The 8610-nt window shown below is 36.6% G+C and overlaps 1 pseudogene; it reads right to left on the bottom strand.

Moving 5' to 3' along the window:
• Positions 1 to 5887: 5887 nt before the first annotated feature.
• On the bottom strand, positions 5888 to 6508 carry LOC141632923 (uncharacterized; annotated as a pseudogene).
• Between the last annotated feature and the right edge of the window lie 2102 nt (positions 6509 to 8610).

Raw genomic sequence — 8610 nt, 5'->3', positions numbered from 1 at the left:
GGTCGAGTATAGAACACTCGGTCGAGTATCCTCCCAGATACTCGGTCGAGTATCGACTCCAGAGACAAACATAAAAACACAAAAAAGAAAGACTCGGTCGAGTGTAGCAACACTCGGCCGAGTGGACCATACTCGGTCGAGTGTACCCCCATGCTCGGTCGAGTTACTATAAACAGTAGCGATTGTTACTTTCCTTCAAACAACACTCGGTCGAGTTCCCGTATACTCGGCCGAGTACTCTATACTCGGTCGAGTGCCTATCACGCTCGGCCGAGTAACACTATTTACAGGTTAACACTTTACGATCCTCTAACATGTTCAGTATCCTCATAACAATTACGTAAAACTCAAAAGCCATGTTATAAACATATCAACATGCAATGCATATATCAAAATCTTTAATGCCACATTGTAAACATATCAGCATACTATTCGTGCTTATCTACCATCAATCTCTTCTATCATTTCTCCCTTCATCACCTTCACAACTTTAACACATATACACACTCAACTATCAACTTTTACTAGCTTTCATCATCACATACATGTACATACAAAACCTACTCTCACCACTTTTCCCCATGTTACCGGTTTGAGTTCGTGAGGGCAAGTTGCGACTCCGGACGTCTCCCGAGTCTTTGCGGTGGCTCAGGACAACTCTCCCGGGTTCATTTTATTTAGACTCCCTAGGTTCATTAATTCATTTTGTTTAGGTGCCGGAATCTTCGGCTCTGATACCACTTTGTAACACCCCCTCATACCAAGGTACCTTACCAGGACCACCCAAGTATGAAAGACTGTTACCATCTCGGTTGCCCGAGGTTAGTACATATCAAAAGCGTCTGAACTGAGCACATTTATTAAAGTAATGTAGAATGTAAAGTTTACAATATCCAAATCCAAATATTGCCTAACGAATACAACTTCAAAGTCTTAATAATAAAAGGAAACTCGCTAAGACTTAGACGGTGATGCTATGACTCGTGGTGACAATGCTCCCAACGAAATCCCCAAGCTCTCACTAGCAACAACCTGTCAAGCCTGCTCACCATCCCCGAATGGATCACCGCAGATTACACAAACAACAACGGGGTCAGTATTATGCAACAACAAGACAACAAATGCAACACACGTCCGATCATCGTCAACTCCCAAATCACCCGGCTCACACAGTAACTGACTACACACCAAGGTGTGTAGCCCTGCCAGATTACCCATCGCAACAGGTAATCCTCGCCGCCAGTGGGTGACCGCAGCCGATCCCACCTAGTCCAGCTCCTCAACGAGCGACAATAATCCCTGTCCCTTAATGTGCACATCCCCTCCCGTGGCGGGTTCCACGGAGGGCGAACTAGGGTGTGAAGCCACTCCCGCAAGTGACTCCACCACAATTCCAAACACATGACATTACCGTCATCTCAATCCCCTCACACCAACACTGTCACAACAATCTCCATATAACGATGATCAATAGACAACGATAAATACAACAATATGTCATGTAAAGCACATCAACTGAGTAGGGAAACCCTACCTTAGCAATCACAGCAGTATGCAAGCACGGACAATCAAAAAGGCTCCTCTACGAAGTCTTCTCCTATACAATGATCACACAATACAATTACACTTTGCACAATTCCCGACATTCCCTTCCCATATAAATGTACAGTAACCCAAAATATACAATAATTACAAAGATAAAACTTACCAACAGTGCAACAAGAATTATACGGAATAATCACCGCTAGAATCCACACGAAGATGCTATGAAATGCTCAAGGGAAGGATTAGGGAATGATTTGGATGTGATTAGGGTAACGTAGAAGTGATAACGCTTGAAAACTGATATTAGAAAACTGACGCGGAAAATATAAAATAACCTAATCATTCCCTAATCAAACCGTCGAAATATAACCTCGCCAAACCGGACACTCGGTCGAGTGTGACGACACTCGGCCGAGTGGCCTACACTCGGTCGAGTGTTCACTACACTCGGCCGAGTGTTCCTCGGCAGAACCGAAATAACTCACGCAAAGAGCACTACTCGGCCGAGTAGGCTCTACTCGGTCGAGTGGGCTCCAAAGGAAATCCGTAGTGTTACACGAAGAGTGGTAGGCCCGCGCCGAGGGAGCATAGCATAGGGAGGAACCCGGACGGTAGAAGAGCCAGGAGAGGCCAGGTCATTTGACGGAATTTCGGAATTTATAGGCTTTTACCTATTAGAAAAGAACCTATGGGGTAAAGGAAAGTGCATGAATTCTTAGAAAAATAGGAAGCAAAAATTTATATATATATATATATATATATATATATATATATATATATATATATATATATATATATATATATATATATATATATATATATATATATATATATATATAGTGAGCATCCCATGAGTCTAGCATCTTAGATGAGTCTAGCATATCAATAAGAACCGTTGGATCAACAAGATCCAATGACCCCTCATTCTTCCACGTCACCCTCTATCAATCTGCAAAATTATAAAACTAAACACTTCCTCTTTCACGTCTCATTATTGTCATAAATTTTATCTCTCTACAAGTATTCTCTCCCCCCCTCTCTCTCTCTCTCTAAACACCATAGTCATCAATTATTCAACAAAAAAACAGACGATCTAATTCCTTCAACCGTCTCTTTTTCCAAAAAACATTAAAAATCAAACGAAATTTTCATTAAAATCAAGCGAAGATCTTCAAAAAAGTTTAGTTAAGATTATATTAGATCGGTTTATCGCATAAAGAAGAGGTATAAATCGCTCTCAATTTTCGTTATATTTTTACAAAAATTTCGTTGTGATTTATGTTATTTCAGGTTGTTGTTGTTGTTGTTGTTGATGATTGTTATTGTTGTTGTGGTTGTTATTGATTTTATTGATGATATGAAGAAACTATTAATTGATTTAGGGTTAATGTTTTGCTCAAACTGATTAATTGATTTTTTCGCCAAAAAATTAGATTTAATTTGCATGTTGCTTTTGTTGATCATGAATTATATAAATAAACTGTCAATTGATTGTATATATATTCACTTTTTCGAACATAGAAATTGAGAAATTAATTCTAGTTTTTGTTTTCTTAGTTATTAAATTTTGTGATACTTCATGTTCTAATTTTCGCCTAAAAATTAGGGTTAACGATTTATAAAAACTGAGTAATTAATGTACGCTTTTGTGTTTGCGTGGGATTGATTATGTAATAATAGCGTTATCGTAATATTACTACCGCATGACAGTAATCGTAACGATTTCATAAAATCCTCAACTCTTCTTACTGTAATAGCTTTTCTGTAACATTACTACCGCATGACTGAAACTGAACTTGAAATACTGTTACAATATTGTATATTTGATGTTATTGGTTTTTTCTCATTAAATTTGATGGTATAACAATTGTCATAAACTCACAAATAATGTTCTTTGTAATATTGTTCTTTGTAAAATTATGAATAATGATGGACCACAAGCTTCGCATAAGTTTTAGTTATTAATAGTCGAATATTTTGTTTTTAATGTCAGAATATTTGAAGAAGAAAGTTTGAGAAATCAACCAATACAAAAAAGGCGCGCAAAGAGAAGATATATACAAAATGGAGTAAGACTCTGGCTAATCGGTCATGAAGATAGGTGTGAAGAAGGCAACGTTAATGAAGTTGAAATCCTAGTTGAGGCTGTTAACATTATTGTCATATTTTGATGTGTGATTATGATGTATACTTCTTGTAAACTTTTCACATTAATACGATGTGATATTGCAAATCATTTTAGTGGATCAACTGGGCTAGTCTGTTTTCACTTGATTTTTTATTATTGAAGTAATTAAAGTTTGGTCTTTTAACATCAGATCCGTATTATTTTTATGAATGAATGATGTTAAGAACACAATTATCAGTATCAATGTTACAGTAACATTGTCACTTTTAAAATACGAAACATACAACTTTTTCATTACATTTTTGAACTACTTTATACATCGTTTGATATAATACACAAACTAAATAATAATTATTATAACATTGTTGTCATGTTAGTTTAATGAATTAATGTTTTTACAAAAGAATAACATTGTTAAAGTAATATTGATATACCATTGAAAAATTAAATATAACGAAGATGTTACAAAGAACATGTAACTTTGATTAATGACCGATATTCTTTGTAACACTATTGTTGTGACGTGGCGAGAATAAGGATTGGTTGTATTGGAATTAGGAGGAACGTACAAAGTTATCTAATAAACTAATAAAGCAATAAAGTGGTGTTGACCATACAACAAATAACACAACAATAATGGTAAAAGTGTCCACTATCATTCCAACTTCAATAACATTGCTTTCTTCATGCCTATCTCCATGATTGATTATTCAACGTCTTGCTTTTTTTTTTGTATATATTGTATCCTTGTGCGTCTTTTTTTTGTGGTGGTTGATTTCTCAAACCTTCTTCTTTCTTCAATTCTTCTGACAACCAAAACAAAACATTCGACAATTACTAGATAAACCATATGCGAAAGTCGGTGGTCCATTATTAATGATAATTTCACAAGAACAATATTACAAGAACATCATTACAAAGTAACATCATTACAAAGAACATCATTGCGAGTTTATGACAATGTTAAACCATCATATTTAATTGAAAAAAATCACATAACATCAAATATACAATGTTGTAAGGATATTTTAAGTTCAATTTCATCATGTAGTTTTAATGTTCCGTAACGCTATTAAGAATAAAGTTTCGTTTTGATTTTTTTACGAAAACTAATTGAATCCTCACATTTACCGCAATTTCACGAAAACAAATCCAGGTATGAATTTAATAATGTGAAAACCTTAATTTTTTTTACAAACATTTATAACACAAATAATAAACGGTAAATAATATAAAATGATGTTATACCACAAAATAATCCATAAAATCGCAAATTAACACATAAATCAATTACAACAAAGCATGAGAAAACGAAAGATTGTTAGTTTCACCATGACATAGCCCTAACGTTTGAGTAAATAGTTTGAATACAACATATAATCGACATTAATAGTATGAACAATCAACAATAACAATTTTTAAATTAACTAGAAAGCGTAGAACTAACCTGGAAATCGATTGAAGGTAATCGAACGAAAAATGTGATTTCAACTGAAAGATCTAAATCGGGGTTTGATTAAGTTGTTTAAATCGATTGAATAGATTCAATCCCGAATTGCTAGAATCATGAATTAACTGAATTGATTGAACTAATAAAATTGCTTATTGCTTGAGTTTCTAAAATTGATGAGATTAATTAAACGTGAATTGTTGAAAATTGGAAACCTAGAATTTGGGGATCTGTAGAAGAAGACGATTTAGAGAGAGATGGGAGGAAGATAGATAAAGTGATATTGGGTTATGATCTTTGTTAGGTTAGATTTTTAAGTTTATATAGTATGAGCTAGGATTAATCTCAGCCATTCATTTGTTTAAAATCGAATGGTTGAGATTAAAATGCTAGACTCACCTAAGATACCTAGACTCACTTGATGCAATTTCTATATATATATATATATATATATATATATATATATATATATATATATATATATATATATATATATATATATATATATATATATATATATATATATAATGTAAAAAAGAATGTAAAAAAATTCCATGAACAAATAGAGTCAACGGTACAATAGCCGCCTACACGCGAATTTGCTTCTTATTATGTTATGCGAGCAGTTTCAATTAATTTGACTACAGGTCCGTAGGAATGCTGGGTTGGGCCACCTCGAATGGCGTGAGCCGCATGCGGAGAGACTCGTACGTACGGTTTTTAGGGGGATCTGGTCGAAATACCGGCCGACGCTCACCCGACTAGAGGGACTGAGAAATTAATAGAGTACAAAACTTATCTTCAAGCTTTACCTTATTTTGACCGTTTAGAGGGCGATCGCGGAGTCACTGAATGAAGTCCTCCGTTTATTTCGGAGATCTCGACCCCAGCCGAAGCGAGAGATGACTAAGTGACATATATAATATGGCGACGACAACAACATGTCGTAGAAGGAGATAACAGGTGGAGCCAACGACCCACTAAGACTAACGTATCTACAACTACATCCCCGAGCGGCAGTCAAACGAGGGCGTGAATGCGAGATGCCAGCGGAATGATCGGCCGGACACAGGCTAGGGCTGCTTTCTTCCCCACCGCGTCTTTCCTTGTGTGTCGGAGATATAAAGCGAGTGCACCGGAAAACCTATAAAAAAAAGCTAAAAAAAGCAAGAAAGGGAACTGAGTTGATCTATTCTATGGCGAAGCATCCAAATCATAACTGCACACTCACACGATCTTTGCCGAGAGATAAGAGCATTCGGTGAAACCGGTGAACTACACTTGCTTCTGGTCTGCTCAAGTAAGTGTGGGGCAGAGGGCTCGTGGTACCTCCTGCTCACCCTTCCTCCCCTGCTTTGAGAACCATGTGAACGGAGAGTGGGCATAAGGGAAGGAGGTCCTCATATGGAGTCGCACATTGACTTTCGCAGTGCGAGAGACTGGGAAATGGCGAGCTCATAATGACGCTCCCTTGGGGCCAGAGAAATTACAGACAAAGCTTTACTTAGATAGTGATTTCATTTTTTTTTTTCCGGAAAGAAAGTAGGGAAAGGATTGACTAGACGTCAACCTCCTTCAATCAAAGGGAGACCAGCTTTCAATACTAGTTGTTAGGTTATCATTTCATCATTTCATAGTATTTTTCCAATATCATTTCATAGCATGGCCTGGGGCTAAGGTCACTCAAGTAGGAGAGCCGTGTTATGGGTGACCTTATTGCACGGTTCAGAGAGCACTTGTGTATGTGATGCAAGTGAACGTGTACGAAAAAGCTGTATCTAGGGTGAGTTCTTCGTTCCGTCGTCGACCCTATCTATGTTTCTATGATGGCCCAAGAACACGCTCATTCTTCAGCCGTAGAGAGACTTTTGAATTGCGAGGTACCATTACGAGCTCAATATATACGAGTGCTATTCCGTGAAATAACTCGAATTTTAAATCATTCACTTGCTTTAACTACTCATGCTATGGATGTGGGAGCATTAACTCCGTTCCTGTGGGCTTTTGAGGAGCGAGAGAAATTGTTGGAATTCTATGAAAGAGTCTCGGGAGCCAGGATGCATGCCAGTTTCATACGACCAGGTGGAAAAGATTCGTTATCTCTTAGGAATTTCACACTAAATGCATTTCACCTTCTTCACAATGATCTTCCGTATTGCTTTTACACAATTATTAATGCGGAAGTTTGATCATGATTTCGACATATTAATGGTCAAAGTTGTAAAAGTTTAAACTCTAAGAAGCCAAGTGGAAGAGTTTAAGAAGGGGAGAGTGTATACATCGTGATTTTTTTTTTTAATATAACTCATCATAATAATATGCTGTACCAAATATGGTATGCCGGTTACGTAATTGTAGAGGAACATTAACTCCGTAAGAGGATTATCTAACGGGACCTGTCTTATTATCAATCGCCCTAGAAAATTCATAGTAGAAAGGAAGATACTTACGGGTTCCAAAGTCGGCAAAAGGTACTGAACCCGAGGATAGTGATGACTTCCTCAGATACAAAGATTCTTTCGTTCTTAAGTAGAGACAATATATACGTTGAGGTCATGCTACGTAGACGTGACAAACAGATCAACTCATGTCGGGTTCCAGGTGTCACATTTAAACGGGTCACGAACTCTTCAACCCAAACCCGACGCAATTAAATATCGTGTCATGTTCGTGTCGATCCAGTTACATTAATAGGTCATCAAAGCTCAACCATAACCCGTGAATTTCGTGTCGTGTTTTCGTGTCATGTCATATTTGGAAAGTGTAAGTATATTTATGTGAGGATCAAGAAAATTAGGGATTAATTTAGTAAATAAGTTATTCGTGTCGGGTTCGTGTGTAGAGTGCTCAACCCAAACCTAACCCAATTAAATCTCGTGTCGTGTTCGTGTCGACCCACTTACATAATTGGGTCGTTAAATGTCAATCCAAACCCGTTAATTTCGTGTCAGATTCTTGTCGTGTTTTCGTGTCGTGTCTTTGTTTGCCGGCTCTAATGCTGCGCCATAACAATAAACAAGAGTTAGGGACAGTTACTAAATCATGTTGAAATTTACTTGCCGAAACCAATTTTTATTAATGGCCAGCTTTATGTAGTTTCAAGGACAACGTCATCCGAGAGATTAAGATTTTACATCGATGATAGAGACCAATTGTATCAAGTCCACAAGAAGGACATTGTTTACAAAGAAGTTTTCATAATTTACCAAATTAAGATGTCGTATTATATATTTTGCATGGAGTTTTTAAGGATTAGTAGTCAAAGACTATTTCGTTAAAAAATAGATGGTGCTAAGACAATAAGAACGGTAACTCTATAATCCAATTATATCTCTGAATGTTAGTATACAACTGATATAGTTAAATACTAAATGCCACAACGCTTTTGTTGCTTTTTTGTTATAGGAACTGATGATTAATCTGTCCTCATCTAAATCAACCCCCGAGTTTTTGTTTGCTTCCATTTGTAGCATAATTTGACTTTTTG

This window comes from Silene latifolia, chromosome 2 (genome assembly GCF_048544455.1).
Source record: "Silene latifolia isolate original U9 population chromosome 2, ASM4854445v1, whole genome shotgun sequence".
In the NCBI taxonomy this organism is placed as follows: domain Eukaryota; kingdom Viridiplantae; phylum Streptophyta; class Magnoliopsida; order Caryophyllales; family Caryophyllaceae; genus Silene; species Silene latifolia.
The sequence above is the reverse complement of the archived record's forward strand: the minus strand, read 5'-3'. Positions and strand labels throughout refer to the sequence as shown.